The 20,897-nt window shown below is 54.5% G+C and overlaps 1 protein-coding gene across 1 annotated transcript in view; it reads left to right on the plus strand.

Annotated features, from left to right (window-relative positions):
• Positions 1-6,750: 6,750 nt before the first annotated feature.
• The window catches only part of TRPV4 (transient receptor potential cation channel subfamily V member 4), a 37,100-nt gene continuing 22,953 nt past the window's right edge, over positions 6,751-20,897 (plus strand). Inside the window, exon 1 of the mRNA XM_068562728.1 lies at positions 6,751-6,838. The gene's annotated coding sequence lies outside the window, so the exon portion shown is untranslated. The remainder of the gene's footprint in view (positions 6,839-20,897) is intronic.

Consider the following 20,897-nt stretch of genomic DNA (forward strand, 5'->3'; position numbering starts at 1 on the left):
CAGGAACACCCCAGAAAAGGTCGTGCAATATGGCCGGGATTCCTCGCTCTGCCCTAATCTGCTGTGTGACTCTGAGCAAGTGCCTTCTCCCCTCTGGGCCTCAGTTTCCCCATCTATAAAGTCAGGAGATTGGACAGTTCAAAGCTCCTTTCTAGCTCTGTCAATCTACAGTGGCCTGTCGCTGGATCCAGTCCCTGGTTTGTATTCGTAATTCCAGGGAAATCAACACTCCACCCACAAGTGGGCACTCCGGTTTCTCCCTGTGACATCTAATGGGACCACATGTGCAAAGCACTTAGCACAGGGCCTGGCACCTAGAGGGTGCGTGATAAAGGGCAGCTATGATGATGATGATAGCAATCAGCTCTCCACCTAGCCCAGAGAGGAGTGTCTGGAAGGCAAGTCATTCAACTCCTGTTTGCTGAACACCTACTATATGGGAGCCCCGAGTCAGATAAGGCTGCACCCTTCAAGGGGCTCACGGTCCACGGGAAGAGATTTAGATGGGGGAGGGCAGGGAGAGCCCCTCTGAGGAGGTGACATTTGAGCTGAGATCTGAAGAGGGAGAAAGAGCAGACCAAGAAAAGAAGCCGGCTACAGCTGATGCAAAGGCCTTGAGGCAGGAGAGAAAACACCATGTTCTAAGGACAGAGAGAGGCCAAAGTGTCTGGAGCCTGGTGATCGAGGGGGGAGGACAGTGAGGGAGGAAACCTAGCGATGCTGAGGCCAGTGTGAGTTTGGTTTTTATTTTAGAGCAAGGGAAGTCATAAGCCTCTGTGAGTAGAGGGTGACAAAGCCAATTCTCAGTTTAAAAAGCTGTTAGCTAGGATCTTAACGGGTCCCGGCTGCTCCCTCCCCTGCCCCAACCTCTGCCTCTTCCTGGCTGGGAGAATTGAGCCTTCATCACCTATGTGCTGGTGGGCAGGGGTGGAGGAGTGGCGGGGGAGGGAGTCCCAGACCTCTGTGAAAGTCATGGACCTCTCAGGAACGTGCTCATTCACCACCCCCCTCACAATTTCGGTCACCATCCCAGGGGCCTCCACGCGTCCCCAGTAGCCCACCCAGGGGCCCCAGCTGGGAAACCTGGAATTACTCAAACCCCACTGGCGCCAAGGCTCCCCGCCCTCTCTAGGCCATAGCTCCAGATGAAGGCTAATTCCAAAATGCCCGTGGCCAGCTGTGGCTTGGCCACACCCACAGGCCACCAGGCCTGCTGCCCAGCAGCGGACTGGAATCACGGCCAGTGGCTGAGGGCTGCGGGTGGCTGTTCCCATGGCAACGGATGTCTGAGGGGAAGGGCTTCCTCCCCACCTGGCCTCAGGTTTCTGCCCCAGGGAGAATTCCAGAAGAACCTAATGGTCTCTGGGACAAAGCCAGCTCTTTGTAGGACCGAGGTGAACAAACCAGCTGAGTGTCCCCAGCCTCTTGGTATCCTGTCTCTGTGGCTTCTAGGTAAATGTGGGGGGATGTGATCTCATGGGGGGCCTGCTGTCCATTGGGGCAGCCCCCCAGAGGAAGACCATCAGACCCCACACCCTCCTGGCTCTGTGACCTTGGGCAGGTTCCTTCACCTCTCTGAGTGTGTTCCTCTCCTGTAGCTGGGAGGGATTGGTGAGGATCAAGCCCTATGCAGTGCCTGGCACACAGCAGGTGCTGCATACATGCACATAGGCCAGCCCTGGTACTCCCCCACCCTCGTCCCCAATTGTTTCTTCTCCACATCACGACTTGAGCCCTTCCCTGGCACTCAGAGAAAAAGCCAGAAGACCAACCAGAATTCTCAACCCCTACAACCCCGTGTTCCCCGATCTCACCCAGGTGGATGTGAGCAGGGCTTCCCATGTCAGAGGTGAGGGGACTAAGGCACAGGGGGCAGTGCCAAGTGGCTGCTAGAGGGGCTGGAGAGTGTCGTTTGAATTCAGACGGTCCTGGGTTCAGATCCTGACTGCATCACCAGCAGGTACCTCAGGCAAAGGGCTTTCACTGTATGGAGGCTCAGTTTGTCTATCTGTGAAAAGGGCTGGAGAAACCCACCCCTCTGAGGTGTATTGGGAGGAGGGACTGAGATGGCCAGGGTCTGCAGGAATCCAGCCCCACGTGGTGGTTTTGGCTGCATCCCTAACTCTGAGGAGCACTTCAGGCCCCCAGGAACCTAGACACCAACTCTTGGCCTAAGCCAAGCCCTGGAGCTACAAGGACACCAGCAGGGCTAAGGGGGTGCCCAGGGGAGAGAAGGAGGGGAGAGGGCAGAGGCAGAACAGCATGGGGTGTGGGAACAGAGAGGAAGGAAGTTTCTGCCTGGGAGTGTAGGGGAGAGCCATGCCAGTGATGCCTGCTGCCTGCTGGACTCAGTAGTTCTCATCTGTAAAATGGAGACACTAATGCCAACCTCACAAGATGCGGGAAGGAAGAAGTGTAAGGGAGAGTGTAGGGTAAACATAAGAGCGCTCAGAAGGGGATGTTGGTCTTGGTGGGGGAAGCACGGTGCCCACACAGGACTAGTTACTGAGCGTTACTATGTCCTGGCATTGCCCGGCCCTCATGAGCATGATCGTGTTTACTCTTCCCAGGTAGGGGAAGGGGTAGGGACAGTTGCTATCCCCATGTTATAGACAAAGAAGTAAAGCTCAGAGAAGCAAGGTCACCTGCCTGAGGTCACACAGCTTAGAAATACAGTACAGCCACTCCCAGGTACTTTGGACTCCAGAGACCACATTCTTCTTCTTCTTTTTTTTTTTAATCTTTTGTAACAGCTCTATTGAAATACAATTCACATACCATGCAATGCACTCACTTGAAGTGAACTATTCAATGGTTTTTAGTATATTCACAGATAGATGCAATTCTTACCACAGTCAATTTTAGAACATTTTCGTCATCCTAAAAAGAAACCCCATACCCTTTAGCCATCACTGCTCCAAGCCTCTGCAGCCCCTTGCAAACACTAGTCTACTTTCTTTCTTTTTTCTGTTTCTTTGGGATGCGTTGGGTCTTCGTTGAGGTGTGCGGGCTTCAGTAGTTGCGGTACTTGGGCTCTAGAGCGCAGGCTCAGTAGTTGCGGCACGTGGGCTTGGTTGCTCCGCGGCATGTGGGATCTTCCTGGACCAGGGATCGAACCCGTGTCCCCTACATTGGCAGGCAGATTCTTAACCACTGCGCCACCAGGGAAGTCCCTAGTCTACTCTCTGTCTCTATGGATTTGCCTCTCCTGGACATTTCATATAAATGGAATCATACAATATATGGTCTTTGATGTCTGGCTTTTTTCACTCAGTATAATGTCTTCAAGGTCCATCCACTTTGTATCAGGCGTGAACACTTCATTCTTTTTTTTTTTTTTTTTTTTTTGGCGGCACCACGTGGCTTGCGGGGTCTTAGTTCCCTGACCAGGGGTCGAACCTGGGCCCTCAGCAGTGGAAGAGTCCTAACCACTGCACCACCAGGGAATTACTTCTTTCTTTTTATTGTCAAATAATATTCCACAGTATAGATATACCACATTTCATTTATCCGTTCATCATTTGAGTTGTTTCTATTTTGACTAGTATGAATAGTGCTGCTGTGAACACCTGTATACAAGTATTTTTGGTATTCATATGTTTTCATTTCTCTTGGCTGTATCCCTAGGAGTGGACTTGCTGGGTCATATGGTAACTCTGTATTTAACTTTTTGAGGAACTGCCAAACTTTTCCACAGTGGCTGCACCATTTTACATTCCTACCAGCAGTGTATGAGGGTCCCAGCTTCTCCACATCTTTGCTAACACATATTATGATCTGTCTTTTTGAGACCGTATTCTCATTGACTTTGCTATACTAGAATCTGCCCAGCTTGGGTTCAAATGCTGCCAGCTGTAGGATCTCAGACACGTGGGCTCTCTGTGTCCTTTTGTAGGAAATGGCATAGGAACCCCTCCCTTCCGGGCTGTCAGGAGGTGAAGTGGCAGCATGAGGGCTATGCTAACTGTAAAGTCAGGTGCATATGTCTTGTTTTTATAACCGGGGGTTGGGGCAGATGTACCAGGTATAAAGTCCCTGAGATGTGGACCCATCTGGCTCCCGATCTCTCCCCAGTGCCTGGCACTGATTCTGGCATACAGTAGGCGCTTACTAAGTGTAGACCCTCGATGCTGCCGAGGAACCTCCCTTAGTGGAAGTGGCCGTGCCCCTGCTAGGGACTCTGGGACCCATGTGGGACAAGGTGCTGGGCCTGCCTATAGCCTCTATGGGACTCTCTGCCCGTTTTAAGGGCTTTGAAAATTTTTCCTTCCCTAAGAGGAAAAGTTCCTTCTGTTGAGAGTCTCTCGTTCTTCCAAGGCAGAGGCTGGAGAGTTTCACCAGAGACAAAAAACAGTGAAATAATGGCAGTCACATTCTAGCAGTGGCCCTTGTTCATATTTAGTCAAACCACCGAGTGTTTGCTGGGTGCCCCGAGCACCTCACTTTCTCTTCCCACTCCCCCCTTTCCTGCAAGGCAGGCCTGCACGCTTTCAATCAGCCAGTATTTTTTCCCCAGTTTTTCTTTTATTGCGGTAAAATACACATAACAAAATTTGCCATCTTAAGCCATTTGTAAGTGTACAGTTCAGTGGCTCAAAGAACACTCACATTGTTGTGCAACCATCACCACCATCCATCTCCAGAACTCTTGTCATCTTGCAAAACTGAAAGTTTGTACCCATTAAACTGTAACTCTATTCCCCCCTTCCTCCAGCTCAATCAACCAGTATTTTTTTTTAAATAATTTTTAAAAATAATTTATTTGGCTGCGCCAGGTCTTAGTTGTGGCGCGCAAGATCTTCGTTGCGGCGTGACAGATATTTAGTTGCGGCATGCAGGATCTTTTAGTTGCAGCATGCGGTATCTTTAGTTGCAGCATGCATGTGGGATCTAGTTCCCTGACCAGGGATCGAACCCGGGCCCCCTGCATTGGGAGCACGGAGTCTTAACCACTGGACCACCAGGGAAGTCTCAATCAAACAGTATTTTAAAAGCATCTACTAAGTGCCAAGGGGCTGGTCCTGCAGCTGCAAATGAGACAGACGTGGTCCTTGCCTTGTGGGAACTGATACCCATTTTTCATATGAGAAGACTGAGGCACTGAGAGGGAGAGGCTCTTGCTCACAGCTCCCACCTCATCAGTGGCAAAACAGAGTTTGAACCCACGGCTGGCATAGGGGCCAAGATCCAGCTTCTTGGCCCAAGATGAGTCACTTTTTTGCCTGGGGCCTCAGTTGCCCCGTCCATGAAATTGGGTTCAGGAGGGAGTTGGGTTAACCATACGGATGCTGAGGGCTCACGCCTCTTCCCCCTAACTTTGGAGAAGAGCAGACACCCTCCCCGACCCTGTCTTCTCTCGTCCCCTCCATCACCTTCCTACTAACCTGAATTATCCCTGTCATTTTCTTTCCATTTGAGAAGGGTCTTTCTGCAGAAATGGGCTCCAGACTAGTTATGCCCATGACTCCTCTGCTTCCCAACCTGGCCCAGCCCCAGCCCCAGCCCAGAAGGCCCCCAACAGATGGGCTTTCCATCAGGGAAGTATGAGGGGCCCCCTGTTTACATTCCTCACTGCCAGATAGCTGCCTGTCTGCTCTGTTTAAGATCCTGGAAACCCAGAGTAAAAAGTTTCTCTTCCCCATCCCCTCATGGAGGGAGCTTTGGAGAGGCCACACTACCTTCCAAGCCTCAGTTTCCCATCTGTAAAATGGGCACAGCAATCCCTACCTCATAGCCTGGTGGGAGGAAGGTTTACATGACACCCCCCCACCCCACCCCTTGCTCAGCGAGTTCATTATTAAGGTTTCTTTTTGGTAAATGTTTCACACTGGTGGTTTGAATTTTATTTTAATTTTTGGTCTGTTCGTTTTGGCCACAAGGCATGCAGGATTTTAGTTCCCTGACCAGGGACCGAACCCATGCCCTCTGCAGAGGAAGCACGGGGTCTTAACCGCTGGACCACCAGGGAAGTCCTCAAACTGGTGGTTTGAACACATCACTTCCATTAAGGTTCTCTGTCTCCAGTGATTCTCAAATTCCACTTTCTAGCTGCCGAACCGACACCCCATGGTGTAGTAGAATAGTAGAACTATTTCTACTTGCAAGCTCAGGAGGGAGGACGTACCCCACTGTCTTCCCAGTGGGAGAGTTAGCGCAGTTTAGTAAAAACAATAACGATAAAAAGGGCTAAGAATGCTCCTTGAGCTCTGCACAGACCTGGTGCTCCCCGCATCTTCACTGTGTTGTGAGGTGGGGACATATCTGCACCGCGCTCTACAGAGGGGACACTGAAGCACAGAGAAGGGACCAGCTGTTCAGTTAGTGAGTCACAGAGCTAGGGCTTGGGCTCAGGGAGTCTGGCTCGAGGCTTCCAATCAGTCCCAGCAGAAGTGAGCTGCCCGTCCCATGGAGGTATTCAAGTGTCTAGGGTAGAAGGTGTGTCTGGGTGGTGGGGCTTACCTTCGCCACCTGTTAAAAAAAAAGCACTCGTTGATCTCCTACTCAGTGCCAGGCTCCGTGCTAGGCGCTGGGTAGAGGTGAAGTTAAGAGGAGCTCACATTGATTTAGTCCTGGACCTGCACTGTCTGTAACACAGGTGTCTCCCATCCTGGACGTGGAGATACCTGGGGCCCGGGACCTGCCGCAGACCTGTCTCTGAATTGTCTGCTGAATGAATGAACGAGCGAAAGCGGGGAGGAATCAGCGAGATGCCCATTAACAGATGAGGAAGGAGTCCCAGGCTGGCGAGGTCAGCAGCCCATGATCTCAGGATTCCAGCCAGAGCCCCCTCCACGGAGCGCCTGCCCCTCTACCAGGGATCATGACGCCCACTTTCCAGGTGAGAAAACTGAGGGCCCGCCTCTACGCCCCGCAGGGGAGCCGATCCCGGGTGCGGGGTAGGCTCGGTGCCACCGCTGCAGGGCGGGCGGGGTGGGCGGGGTGCACTCCGCGGGCGGCGCGCGAGGTGGAACCTGAGCCCGGGGAGGAGGGACGCGGCGGCGGCGGCGGCCGGCCGGCGGGCGGGCGGGAGCTGGGCCGGCTGCCGGGATTCAGGAAGCGCCGCGCTCCCGGCCGCCGGCGCCGAGCCCTCCCGGAGGTGAGTGGGGCCTGGAACTTCGGGGCGGGGACCCTGGCAGGGACGGCCCAGCCGAGGACCTCGCGCGCCCCCGGGCACATCTTGGAAGCTGCGGAGTGGTGGCCTGGAGCGCGGGAGGCGCGGGACCCGCGGGGGGCCCTTGGGCTGGGCACCACCTCTCTGGGCTTCGGTTTTGTTACCTGCGAAGAGGGCGCCAACGTGGGCTCCGGGGATGCAGGCCCAGGTCCCCCAATATCCAAGCCCAGGAAGCAAACACAGAAGGCCCTGCAGCCCACCCCGGAGTCACCTCCTTTTTGGAGGGCTTGGAAGAGGGAGTTGGGGTGCTGAGGTTTGCCCCCCACCTCTGGGAGGGAATTGGGAGCCTGGAACTTCCAAAGGCCACTTCTTAGTTACTGAGTCCCAGAGGGATGGCTCTTTCCCCGCAAGAGGCAGGAAAATCTTTAACCTCCCCTCCAGGTCTGCCCTGGAGACTCCTAGGAGGTCTCTGAGGACAGGGAGAGACTCCCCACCCTCCCCGCATGGGTGGCCGTTCCAACCACAGGCACCCCTGCCTGGCCCAGCCACAGCGGGTTTCTCCATCTGTCTTCCCCATTTTGCAGATGAGGAAACTGAGGCTCAGGTCGGGGATGTAGCCAAGTGGAATTTAAACCCAGGGCTGTCCGGCTCCAACGTCCTCCCTGCCTGGTGCCCAAGGGGTGTCTTGGAAGTTACCCAGGAGGGGGTGGGCTTATGGCTGCTGAGTGTCTACAACAAGGGCTTCTGCTGGGAGGGGGGGTAGGGGCGTGGTGTCGTGTGTGAGCTTTGATCTGGGACGCTAAGACCCACTGGAGGGTTTAAGCTTTGCCACTTTATCTCTGGGGCGGGGACAGCGGGGTGAAGAGGTGGCCTCTTCTGAGAGGTCAGGTACGAGGGTTGGCCAAGGTCATCTGTGAGGTTAAAAGTGGGGCTTGTGTGGGCCCGAACCCTCACTCTGCCACCCCACTACTGTGTGACCCTGGGCTGCTCCCTCAGCTGCCTGAGGGACAGAGAGCTCATCTGGAAAATGGGGGTTGGCTGAGGGTGACCCCCGGGGCTGGGGTGAGGACAGTGGACGTGTGAGGGGGTCCCACGCCGTGCCTGGAGCCCCAGCTGTTACTATGCTCGTGCTGTTGTTGCCCCAACGTCTTCTTAATGGAAGGGGGTGAGAAAGGTGATTGGCCATTTCCGCATTTCTCTACATCATACTGTTTGAAAAATAGTGGGAACCAGAAAGGCTAGGGGCCCCTATTCCCACCTTCATTGATCAATCAGAGCGGGGAGGGGGGTCCCAAGACAAATGGCAAATGGCGGTCATGGGCCAGTCAGGTTCACGTTTGTGAAAGCAGGGTGGGGTCATTCCGAAGTGGAGTTTTCCGAGGTTTAGGGAACGGGCACCTGAGGAAAAAGCGTGCAAGAGAGCCCCAGTGAAGATGCCTGGGATTCCCCAAGCTAAATCCAGACCAGATGCCTTATATCCGGGCCGGGCCTGTGGACACCCCTCCCACCTCATCAGGTGTGAGCTGGGCTTCAGCCATTTCCTTTGTCCATCGAACCCTCCGGGAAAGCCATCCTATGCCAGCCCTGGGCTGGGCACTGAGGCACCTCAGACCCAGCCTAGCCCCAGCCCGAGGGGCGTGAACTGAGCGGTCCAAGAGAGCCGGTGAGATGGGAGGAAGGGCTGCCCCTCTCCCATGGCTGCCTCCCTGACCCTGGGGTTGCCCCTCATGCCAGCTGTGGCTTCCAGCAGGAGCACCCACACCAGACCTGAGGGCGCCCAGCAAGGGAGCACTGTGCTGGATGCCGGGAAGGGTGTCCTGCCCGTGAATGGGGGCCAGGAGAGCGCGCTGGGGGTGGCACTGTGATGATCCAGTACCCGGGACGGCTTGATCAAGGTGGCACTTGAGCCTCACCTGGAGGAATAAATGCAGATGTTGGGCAAAAAGGTTTTTGGGTAAAGACCTGACTTCTACCAGTCAGCAGGTGGTAAAACTAGGGTTTGGAGAGCTGAGACATTGTCCCCTTTGTCTGGAGTGTGTGACATGAACAGGAAGGACAGGGGATCAGACAGGCAGGGGCTGGGTCAGACCTAGAAACCCTACAAGTCCAGGCTGGGAGGGACATGCCGGATGTGTGGTCTGGAAAGGTCCGCAGAGTGGGGACCAGGCGGGGAGGCCGGTCCCCAGGCAGGGGAAGTCCTCCAGGCCAGAGGTGTGAGGCCCCAGGTAGGGACTGACAGGGGCGGCTGGAAGGTGTAGGAGGGAGAGAACCACGCAAGCCTTGGCCTCGCTGCACCTGGCACGTGGTGCTCAATAAATCACTGTTGCACGGTTGAGTGACCGAAAACATCGTTTTGAGAGGGCCGGAGTCCTTTGAGGTCCTTCGTGTGTTCCCAGGAGGGAGGGGGCCACGTGGAGCAGGCGGCTGTACCCCTCCCAGGCCCCCGGCCTGCTGTCTGCCTCAGTTTCTCCCATTTGACTCCGGGAAAGACACTCCAGGCCCCTCCCCAATTCATGGGGACCCAGGGACTAGCTCCTCTTCTTGTCACACACACGATCTGGGGAGCCAAGGGAACATTTCATGCCAGCAAGCCCTCTGGAATGCTCTGCGTCACCAAGTTGGGGCGGAATTCACCTGTTAAAGATTAATTCAGATCTCTTGAGATGCTTGTGGTCCTGGGCCCCGCAGCTGCCGCTCTGAACTCTGGGTGCAAGATTCTTTCTGGCTTTAGCCAAGCGTGGGCTGCATTAGTGGTCATTACGATGGTTGCGAACATTTATTGAGCACTTACTCTGTGCGAGGCACTGAGCCCAACACTCAGTACATTTGGATGCAAAGCTAGGATTGTACCCATTTTTGAGGGGGAGGAACTGAGGTCACGGTGGTGAAGTTGCTTGCCCAGCTGGGAAGGGCCGGAGCTGGGATCTGAACTCCATTTATCTGATTCTGAAATCCATGCCCTTAACTTCCAAAGTGGCCTGTCTCCATTTGTCTGGATCTGGGGTCATGGGAAGATAGTCTGCAGTTTAGAGATAAGAACCTGAATTGTTCAGACAGGCCTGGGTTTAAATCCGAGGCCTGCTGCCTTCTCACCAGGGGAGCTCGGGCAAGTCACCTCATCTTTCTGAGCCTCAGTTTCCTCATCTGTCAAATGAGGCTGTCAACCCCCTCTTTGCAAGGACAGTCCAAGGCACACAGATGGGGCTCTGAGCATTATCTTCTTCCTCATCCTGTCCCCTGGCCTGTGCCAGGGTGCATTTTCCTCCAGCTCATCTCTCTGAGAACCCCTCTGTGCCAGGAAAGCAGGTGGAAGGTAGCAGGGGCAGAGCTAGACTTGCATTTGGACAAGGGGTGCTGCCTTTTCAGCTACAAAGTATTTACGGGCATTGACTGAGCTCCAGGACCGTCAGAGTTTCCTGATTTCCTAACGTAATGCTTAAAAACAGGGCCAGAGCCTGGCCAGCTGGTTCAGATCCCAGCTCTCAGTAAGTTCCCTTACTCCTTGGGCCTCAGTTTCCTCATCTGTAAAATAGGATAATGTTAGTGCTTGCTTCGTGGGGTGGTTGTGGACAGTCTCCAGAGCAACACGGACTGTTCAATGTGTAACCAGTGTCTATTGCCTGACAGTCACCTTGATGGTGTCACGGCATCACCCCCACTGGCGGTGGGCAGGGCAGGAATACTGAGTCCCATTTTACAGCTGAGGAAACTGAGGCTCAGAGAGAGAAGTAATTTGCCTAGGGATTCCCCGCTGGCTTATGGAAGAGCTGGACCTGAAAGCCAGATCCCAGTGACTCTGGACGACTTGGGTCCCTGAAAACTCAGTGGGTGGCTCAGCTTCCTTCCTGGAAGGCCACTGGACTCTCCCCTCTTGGAGTCTGACCCACCTCTGTTCACATCCCAGCTCGGCCACTTGCTGCGGTGTTCCTGGGGCTGCCACCCGGGGTTTGCTGGAGGTCAGAGCTCTGCCAGTTGGGGAGATTTGGGTTATTCTGGCTGCCACTCCTGCCCCGGCCTGGACTCCCCCTGCCTTGGGTGCCCTTGGGTCCCGCTGAGCTGTCACCCTGGCCGAGCAGGAATGAGGAAGGGAGGCCAGGCCCTCACTTTCACTGTGACTCTGACTTCCTTCCCACCTCTGAGCCCCTTCCTGGTCATCGGCTTCCCCTTTCTGCTCCGAGCCCTGCGCACTGCAGGCTGTGTGACCTCAAGCAGGTCACCCCGCGTCTCTGAGCATGTTTCCTCAATTGTGAGGGATGGTCACAGACAGCACACCAGGGGCATAGGAGGCCCTCACAGGTCTGCTCCAGGTGAGGTCAGAGGGTGGGAAAGCCTACGGAAGGAGGTGGTGGCGTGGCGGGGCAGACAGGAGGGCCATTGACCAAACGGGAATACGCTTATTTTTCTTGGGTGGTGAGTAACAGCCGCCCCTCCTGCCCCCGCCCTTGCCTGCCGCCACACAAAGGGCTCCTCAGTCTCACTGGACGCCTGTTTTTCCCTGAGGGTGGAGTGGCCTGGCTTCCACCGGCTGACCTGGAGGGCTGACCACCTTCTGGGACAGCTCGTCAAGGGTATATATGGGGGGGCTACTTCCAACGTGTGTCCCCGATGGGCTCCACAGGCTCAGGGGGGACCCCGGTGGGCAAGGGGCCAACTGACCTCAGACAGGGACCGGTTTTGCCCGGTTCACTCCTGTCCCTGTGTCCCTTGGCAGAGAGGAGGGGGCTGAGGAATACCTGTGGACAGAGTGAATGGTAAAGGAAGGAAGGAATGCGTGATTGAACAGATGAATCAGCAAGGCGGGGGCATCAGGAGAACCCTGCCTGCTCAGATTCAGACTCGGGTTTGAGCGAGTGTCCTGGCCTCTCTGAGCCTCAGTTTCCTCATCTGCAAAATGGACTCATGATAGCTGCCGCCCTCATGGGGGGACATTGAACCTCATAGGTCAGAGAACCCAGCATGCAGTAGGTGCTCAATAAATTATGTTAAAGGATGGGAGGGAGAAAGTTAGCTAGCTGGGTAGAGGTTCAGCTGTGGAGATCTGTCTGCCCTGTGGAGAATGACTTAGCTGTTTTGTCATTCCTTTCACTTATATCCATGCGTTCATTCATTCGTTTGTTCATTCATTCAGCAAGTATATCTTGGATAGATACTATGTGCCAGGCCCTGTCCTAGGCAGTGGGGACTCAGTGGTGACTGGAACAGAAGAGGTCCCTGCCCTCCTGGACCTTGTGTCTGCGTTCCCATCATTGGGGGGCTGCACTTTATGAGGCTCTGACACCCACAATGACCATGCAACCCAGCAGTGGGTGCTGTGATTAGTTCGCTTTTAGAAATGAGGAAACTGAGGCTCAGAGAGCTCAAATAATCTGCCTGGGGTCACACAGCTACTAAGTGGCAAAGCCACAATGGAAACTCCAAGTCTTTTTGTGTCGGCTTGCCCCGTGACTTCCAAGGGGCGTGGCATTTAGAAGGATGACCCCAGGGAGAGGGCTTCATAGACCCTGAAGGGATGAATTCAAATGGGCTTAAAAGCAGATGGTTGGAATCCTAGCCACATTCCCTTCCTGGTGAGTTGTGACCTCAGCTGGGTCTCTTGGCCTCGCCGAGCCTCAGTTTGCTCATCTGTGAAATGGGGATGAGAAGTAAACGCGAGAGTGCTCAACACATGATGGGTGTTGGATAAATGTCAGCCCCTCCCCTCCATTCTCCCCAGACGTGGTTTATTCATCTGACAATGGAGACGATGATATCTAACTTCTAGAGTTATTTTTTGGATTAAAAGAGATAGAAGATGCTGTGTGACATGTACCAATGGGAGGGCAGGCACTGCTAATGTGGGATTTCAGGCCTTACTCTCAGCCATAATTCCAAGCAGTTAGCCAGAGACACAGCCTACTGTTGGCATAGGCTGGTGGTGAGGCCGGCTGGGGCAGAGAGAGGATCTCAAACTGGTTTTCTGCTGCCTGGGGCTCCCTTCCCGGCTCCTGCCCGACCCATTCACTCCACGGGTGTCTGCTCTCTTCTCTGACTTGGTCACCTCGGGACTTTTGCACGTGGGTATGAGGTGGAGGGGTGTGTGTAGGTATGGGTGGGTGGGTATCCTGTCTCCTCTGGACCTCAGTCTCCCAGCTAGGAAGTGGGGCCGTGATGGAAGAGAGATGGAAACGAGGAGGGGAGAAAACCCTTTCAGAAGGCCAGGTCTTCGCGTAGAGTCACAAGTCCTGGGTCGCGTCTCCCCAGCTGTAAATTGAGGGAATATTAACAATGAAAAGGCAGCTGCCTTTTGTTAACATTTACTATGTACCAGGCGCTGTCTTAAACTCTTGAATTATCAACTCAATCAGTTATCTTCCATTATCATTCAATCCTCACAACAGCCTTTTGGTGTAAGAGCTACCATTTTATTTTTTAATTCAAAGCATGAATGTAGAGTCCAACCAATAACTATAAAGCAAATATGGGTTCACCCCTCCCAGGTGGCAGTAATTGTTTACCCCATTGTACAGATGAGGAAACTGAGGCCCAGAGAGAGATGACTTGCTCCCGGTCGCCCTGCCAGGAAGTGGCAGGTGGGGAAGAGGATATAGGTTGGGTAGTTTCTGAGGCCACAGAATCCTCTCTGGGGGGGGGCTCTCTGTGGCTGTGACTGTCCTCCAGGAGAGGGGCTGGGCTAGGGAGAAGGGGCCTCCGTCTTCCTAGCTGGATCTGGGTAGCATCATGCTCTGAGCAGGGCTGAGTTAGAGGGTGGAATCCAGGGCTGTGCTCTGATGGAAGGGGGCGAGGCAAGGGAAGAAGGAGCCGGAGCCTCCTGGGACAGGGACTTCATGTCCTTGAGCCCCTGCTGTGCGCCAGCCCCTGTGCTGGACCCTTTATGAGCGTCTAACCTCACGACGTTCCCTTGTTGCACCGAGGAAACTGAAGCTTCGGGAGGGGAAGTGACTTGTCTGAGGTCACCAAGCTGGGAAGTGTTATTGAGATGTAATTCACATGCAACTCACCCTTTCAACCTGTACAATTTAGTGGCTTTGTAGAGCGTTCAGAGTTATGCAGACATCACCACTGTCTAGTTTCAGTGCCTTTTCATCACCCCCAAAATGAACCCCCTACCCATTAGCCGTCACTGTCCCCCCCACTCCCCCCAGCCCCTGGCAACCACTCATCTGCTTTCTGTTTCTATGGATGTGCCTATTCTGGACATTTCATGTAAATGGGATCCTATCACATGTGGCCTTCTGTGTTGTTCAGCGTGTGCTCTTAAACCATTCAGCCACACTGCCTCCTGGTGGCTCCCACCCTGGGGCCGGGGACCTTGGAAGCAAATGCGTGCCCGTGAGAGCTCAGAGGGGTATTTGTGTGCACTGTTGGAATCCCTCCGGCCAAGGACTTGCAGAATGACCAAGTAACTGCCGTGGTCACATTGACCTTGCCCTCTGTGGGGCCCAGTGAGTCACCCCAGCCCTGCCCCGCCTGGGCACCCTCCTGGGTGGGGGGACCCGACAGGACACTGGGGCTCTGTCAGCCCTGGTCAGGCAGCCACTGTGCAGCAAACAGGAAGCGGGCTGGACCGAGACCTGCTAGGTAAATACAGGCTGTCTGGGGAAGGTGCCCGGCATGGCGTGATGCCCCCTGTTGCTGCCGCCCGCCAGGGCCCAGGGAGCCTCGGGCAGCCTGGCAGGCAGTGGGTTTTGCCTGGCCAAGGGGCTGAGCTCCCAGTGGCAGCTGCTCTGAGGTGGCTGCCAGAGTCCCAGGCTCTGGGCCCAGCCACTCCGCCCTCCCTGGCTATCATACCTTCCTTGGTCCTCGGTCTGTCTGTTCATCCATCTTCTAATAATGATGATGCAATGATACTGATGATGCTGACAGCAGCCATCGTTTACTGGGTGTGTGCTCTCTGCTGGGTGCTATCTCATTTAACCCTCTCAACAATCCGGAGATAGGTGCTATGATCATCACCATTTACAGGTGAGGAAACAGAGGCACAGAAAAGCCAGTGACTTGCCCAGGGTCACACAACTGGTGAGTGGGCAGTTTGCCTCTGGGGCCCCTGGTCCCCACCACTCACCCTGAACCATTCTTCTTCCACCCCCATCTTCCACCCTTTTCTTCTCGAGTCTCCTGGTCCTTGTAAAGTATGCACTGAAGGCATAGGTCCTGGGGCCACGTGGATCCTAGACCCGCTTCTGCCTCTAAGGAGCTGGGCAACCCTGTAAGAGTGACTCCACCTCTCTGAGCCTCAGTTTCCTCACCTGGAAGGTGGGGGGTTGGACAGAGCGGGTGTTTTCTCTTGGCACCAGCAAACCTTGGCACCCATCCCCATCCTCCTCCCCACCTCCCCATCCGCCCACCCACTCACCCATCTTTTCTTCCTTCCTACCTTTCTTCTCTGACGCCTCAGGCTGCACCGTTCCTCAGTGCCCCCTGCTCTTTCCCAGCTTCATACCCTTGACCTTGCTGTCTCCTCTGCTCTTGTATCCCATTCCATTTGTCAAGCCCTCCTCCTTGCAGCCTCTCCCTGTGCCTGTCAAGTTTAGTGCTGCTTCCTCCCGCCTTCCTCCTTCCAGAACTTCAGGGGACCTTGCCTTGCAGTGTAAGACTTTACTGATGCCTCGGCACGATGCTGAATGCTGGGGAGACAGCAGACACAAAATAGTCCCTCCTTCATGGAACTCAAAATTCTAGAGGAGAAGGGAGAAGATGAATAAAAGAATGATATAAGTAAAGGTCAAAGTCTAATCATGAGAAGCGCTATAAAGAGGGGCACAATTTGCTCTAAGAGTGAACACAAGGGAGCCAGTTTAGACTGGGGGCTGCCAGGAGGGCTTTTCAGAGGAAGTGCTGGTTGAGATGACACTCAAAGAAAGGGTTAGTGGAGGAAGTGCATGCCAGGCAGAGGGGACAGCCCAGGCAGAGGGGACAGCCCAGGCAAAGGCCTGGAGGGGGAAAGCCATCTGCCTTCCCGCCTAGACTGTGAATTCCCTGAGCTTCCACTCCTGTTTGCCCTGCAAGCAGGTGGCACTCAGCAGATGGAGTGCACTGATCCCAGCTCCCTGGAATTCCTCCCCCTGGGATGGAGCAGCCCCTGCACGCCTAAACTTGCCCCCAGATTTAAGCAGCTTTCCTTGGTCACGGAATCAGGAGGATGGGATTTGACATTACGTGCCAGGGTTTCCATGAGATCAGGCAAAGCCACGGGGTAACGGTGAGGATGGGTCCCTTCTTCTACCCTCTGCGTGGGGACAGGGGGATGGAGCAAGAGACTTCCACCCCACCCCTGCCGAATCCGGGATTCTCAGAAGGCACCTGCCATTCACGTAGTCTTGCGGTTTACTGTTTACTGAGGGCTTACTCTGTGCCAGGTGCTTGACTCAATTCATATAATCCTCACGATGACCCAGTTAAGTTCCTCAAGGAAAGGTGAGGCAAGCGAGCCTCGGAGAGGCTAAGTAACTCTCTCAAGCTCATCCAGCTGATGAGCGGTGAGTCTGGGAGCCAACCCCCTGATCTGTCTGACATCAAAATGCAAGTTCTTTCCATGCCCCCTTAGCTCCTACCAGGTGCCCCCTCCTTAGGGGGGAGGGATTGTGGGTTTGGCTGCTCTGACTGAGTCCGCAGGGCCATCAGAGCAGAATGCATGACCTTCAGCCATGTTTCTGGAGAGCCTGGAGTCTGACCCAGGCAGAGAGGACGGCTTGGGGACCCTGGCTCAGCACTGTATCTCCTCACCCCACCCGGGACCCCTGCACCCCTGAACTCGGCCACTCCCGAGCCCTTCTGGTCTAACCAGCTCTTAACCACCAGACATGCCTCAGCTTCTTGCTTTGTCTAGCTGTTTCTTCTGTTTTCCCACCAGGTCAGCTCCAGCAGGGCAGGAGTTCTTTGTCTTGCTCACATCTGTGTCCCCAAGACCTGGCACACAATAGGCGCTCAATACACATTTGTTGAGTAAATACATAGGTGAATGGTTTCCAGTCCTGCTCCTTGACGCTGAAAACAAAAACATTTGAAATCTGCTGCGTTAAATGAACACAGCGGTCACACAGTGTGTGGGGATGTCCACGCTCTGCGTAAATGTCCTTCGCTGAGCCCCAGACATGCTCCTGGTGCCAGCTGGGTGCTACCCGCTGCAGAGGCATTCCCAGGGGCTCACAGCAGGCACGCCCGCGTGTGCCTGATCACATGGGGAGAGACAGGAAGAAACCGACACGATATTTACACACAGAGGAGATGAAGGAGGACTCAGCCTCTCTCCTGCCCTGTACCCCTCCTTCCCTCTAAATCTGGCATGGGTTTGGAATGTGTAATAACAGCCTACAGGGCAAATTAGAACCGGGAGTGAACTCTATCCTCAACCACAGAGAACAGGGCAGTGTTTGGGGTGGGGATGGCCACAGAGCAGGCTGTGTGTGTGTGTGTGTGTGTGTGTGTGTGTGTGTGTGCATGTGCACGCACGTGCGTGTACACGGGTATATGTGTGTGGACGTGCACGGTGGTGTCTGTACACACTTGGGTTGTGTGGTGTGGAAGGAGTCCAAGGTTCGGAGTCCAGAGGCCTTCTTCAAGGCCATTCACTCTCTGTGTGGCAACTCAGAGTCAGTTTCCTCAGCTGTAAAATGGGAGCAGTAGCCCAGCTTTGCTCACCAGGCTCTGGCCGATTAACCAAGGGAGAGGCTGGGAGGGCTTAGTGAATGTTAGCCTGGGCCGTGAATGCCAGGCTGTAGTACTACCACCTGTGTGTGCCCGGCAGGTGCGGTGGCGAGGAGGACAGGTAAACTGGGACCGTATCATAATGACGATGATGATTAAAGTATTTGTCAAGTGCTTATTAGGTGCCCAAGAGACACCTGACTTGCCCATTACGGCAGCTCTACGGGATAGAAGCCGTTTTGCAACCCTCATTTTATAGGTAGGGAAACCAAGGCTCAGAGAGATTAGCATGAGCTGATAGTAATAACCCTTACCTCCCAGGGCTGTTGTGCACCTTGAACAAGATATTCTAAGGGTCTGGTGTGGCGCCTGGCTCCCAGGCCATGCCTTCAGCTGAGGGGTTAGGGTAGCCCAGGCTCCGCAGCCAACTGCCAGGATTTGAATCCTGGTTCTGTTGCTAACCTGCTGGGTGGCCTCAGGCAAGTCACTTAACCTCTCTGAGCCTCAGTTTCCTTATCTGTGAAAGGGGAATTATAGCAGTACCTACCTCCAGGGCAGGATTTCTCAACCTCAGCACTATTGACTTTTTGGGCTGGGTCGTTCCTTGTGGTGGGGACTGTCCTTTGCATTGTAGGATGTCTGGCACTATCCCTGGCCTTGACGCACTAGATGCCAGTAGCTCTCTCTCCTCTGCGCAGTGTGACAACCAAACATGTCTTCAGACGTTGCCGAGTGTCCCTGGGGAGCAGAAGGGCCCCCGGCTGAGAACTGCTGGTCTAAGGTTGCAGTGAGGACCGGATGAGAGTGCGTGTATGAAGCACTTGGGCCCTTCAGAGCCACATAATCACGATGATGATGGGAGTTTAGTTCAAAATTACTACTTCACCGTAATTAATATGCTCATATTGATCTCTGTGTGTCTTGTCAAGGCTACAAGCAGTGCGTGAGTGACTGAGGGGGGATTTGAACCTGGGGCTGGCTGACTGCAGACCCCCTGTTGTGGAGTCCCCAGAAACCCTGGATGCCATCTGAGTTGAGATTTCTTAGGGCAGGGGGTGCAGGCGTGGCGGGGGTTTGAGCAGCTGCCTCCTCTGGCCCCCCCTAAGGCGGGGGCTGTCCTGCCCCCATGGGGCCCTGGGACGGGGTGCAGTAATAAGGAGGGTGTTGACAGCAGAAGCACGTGCCCAATGCCTCCTCTTCCCCTGACCCTGGGTCCCCACTGAGGTGAACAGGACTGTGCCAGGGGAAGTCTAATCTTCCCCCTCAATGCCTGCACCCCAGTGGACACCCTCCCTGCCTCCACGTACCCCCATTCCTGCATCACTAAGCCCAGACTCGTGTGGCAGCCACTAGGGGTCTCCCTTTCCCACCTGGCAGGTGAATAGGAACTAATGTCTCCTGAAGTCGTACTAAGTGCTGGCATCAAGTGGGTGCTTCAAACTCCTGAGGGCACTGGTGTTTCCCAAGAGCTTTAGGAGGAGGTGTGGTTACCCTGGTTTTACAGGTGGGGAAGCTGAGGCCCAGAGAGAGGAAGTGATTTGTCCAGGATCACACAGCTGCTAATTAACCAGGGCCAAGATAGGAACCGGGTATATCTGATTTCAACAACTGTGCTCCTAACCCTTACCTACTCCTTTGATTATAATCATTGACAGGCCCCAGTTTAATCCCAGGGTTGACACTGGACGTGCCTGATCTCATTTACTTCTTCCTGCAAACGTATGAAAAAAGCTACTACTATTGTACCCATTTTACAAATGAGGAAACTGAGGCTCAGGTAGCTAAAGTCACTTTCTCAAGGTCATGCTGCACATAAATAGCAGAGCTGGGGTTAGAACCCAGGCCTGGAAGCCTCTAAAATCTAGGCTCTCCCTACCCTCTGGTGCCTAGAAGGGGGTCTGTCCCCGGCAGGAGCTCTGACCCTCCGTGTGCCCTGCTGCGCCTGCCTAGAGAGGCCTCTTGCAGTGCCCTAGCCTTCCCTCCTGGCAGCCACAAAACAAACAAGGTGGGAACCAATCTTTATTTGTTTTTCTGCTAATGTGTGGGGAGGGAGAGCTATAGAAAAGAGGGCTTTCCAGACATTTTCCTGCAGCCCAGGTGGGATGGTAGGAGTTCCAGGAAACTCGCCCTTGGTGTCCAGCCCTCCCAGTGGCGTGCTGCAGAGGGCAGGGGGCTGACAGCCAGCAGGGCCTTGCCCCTCCCTTGCCCTTCTCCTGGCTAAAAGTTGGGCCTGGGAGCCAGAGAGAGCTGGGTTCAAGTCCAACTCTTCTCCTTACAAGCTGTGTGACTTCCCCTCTTAAAGCTCCATTTTCCTCATCTGACAAATGGGAACAAATAATACCTTTGTCATCAGGTCGTGTGTCCATGTGGCACCCTTCTAGGTGTCAGGGACACAGCAGTGAACGAGACAGATGCATTCCCTATCTTCTGGTGCTCACAGCTCAGGAATTAACTAATCTCATGAACAAATGGTCGGGGAGGGCTTCCCAGAGGAATGGACATGAGCTGGGATCGCAGGTGGGCAGGAGTTAACCAGGCAAAGAGGGGAGGGAAGGGGTCGGCACTTGGCACTGGGGAGCAGCGTTTGAGCACTGTGGGAAGTTAACTAAATTCTCGGAACCTTGGTTTCCTGTTCTGTGAAATGGGGTCATAATGATGGTACTGGGAAATTGAGGGCTACTGACTCCCACAGTGGGTTCATGAGTATTTCTGAGCACCTAGTGTCCCTGAAGCATAGATTTGATGGTTATGTTTTAGTAGGTGCTTACAGTGTGGCAGGCACGGCACTGGCCACTGGAACACGTGCTCTCTGCTTCAGCATCCGCATTTCACAGGTGAGGAAACCGAGGCTGTGAACCATCCACTTTCGCATCACATGGTTGCTAAATGTGGAGCTTGGAACTTGAACCCTGCTCTGGGGGCCCCGAAGCTGGCTTGGTTGGCCAGGAGTAAGCCCCAGGCTCCAGATCTGGGGACCCAGTGTGACTCTGACGCCCTTTCTCCTCCAGCTAACGTCCAGGGTAGCTGGACCCGAGGCAGACTCATGTTTCCAGGTCCCTGAAAGAGGCTCTGTTGCAGCTCCTGCCGGGGGCTGGCGGCCAACCACATCTGGGAGTGGCCACCCTGAACCCCTGTCATTACA

The sequence above is a fragment of the Eschrichtius robustus genome, chromosome 14 (assembly GCF_028021215.1).
Source record: "Eschrichtius robustus isolate mEscRob2 chromosome 14, mEscRob2.pri, whole genome shotgun sequence".
Lineage (NCBI taxonomy): Eukaryota > Metazoa > Chordata > Mammalia > Artiodactyla > Eschrichtiidae > Eschrichtius > Eschrichtius robustus.